This window comes from Euprymna scolopes, chromosome 32, assembly GCF_053919585.1.
Source record: "Euprymna scolopes isolate OS-2025 chromosome 32, ASM5391958v1, whole genome shotgun sequence".
In the NCBI taxonomy this organism is placed as follows: Eukaryota; Metazoa; Mollusca; class Cephalopoda; order Sepiida; family Sepiolidae; genus Euprymna; species Euprymna scolopes.
Genome location: NC_136513.1, coordinates 26,407,501 through 26,408,480, shown reverse-complemented (window position 1 = coordinate 26,408,480; position 980 = coordinate 26,407,501).

Here is a 980-nt window from a genome sequence, read left to right as displayed (position 1 = left end):
AGCGAGAGTCTTCTTCAGGAGGCGAGGCATTGATTCCAATTCGTGCAACATAGAGATAAGAAAGTTAACGATAAAATGAGAGAAAGTGTGTTTTAAATGATTTGAAAGTAACTATTCAGCCTTTATTATTAGATAACGTAAGGAAAATTGTAAAACAAAGACGCCTAAGAAGCTTGCTCATTGTTGCTCTTCGAAGTAGAGGGCGCAATGAGTACTCGAAACAACGCCTGTGAAGATTTTGAAACAGTGTTGATTTAAAGACTTAGTTACTAGTGATGGAACAATTTCCACATTTTTCAGATTCCGATACAATTGCCAATTCTGTTCTAAATTGCCGATTGCCATAAGATTACCGGTACAATTCTTAAATCAGTAAACATAGTAGAAGATGATTTTCAAGTTGGAGGATAAGTAAGTGGAGAGGTGTTATCTATTTATCTATCTATCACTCTATCTATCTATCTATCTGCACCCCATACATATATATATATATATATATATATATATATATATATATATATATATATATATATATATATATGTATATATATATAATGGGGCTCCACTGTTTATCAAGAAGGCGCCCAATCATGGAGATGGGTTTAGTGTGAAGAGATATTATCAGTAATATTGGACGAGAGGAGTCAATTACAACCGAGGCCCTTTACATATATATATATATATATATATATATATATATATATATATATATATATATATATATATATATATATGTGCGTGTGTGTGTGTGTGTGCGCGTGTGTGTGTGTTTTTTGCGCTAACACAAAAATGCACCCACATATATATACACATGTATAAACACACAGAGACGCACACACACACACATATATATATATATATATATATATATATATATATATATATATATATATATATATATTTATACTTGTGTTCATAGATATATGTATAAGTATTCATATATATATATATATATATATATATATATATTATAAAACTCA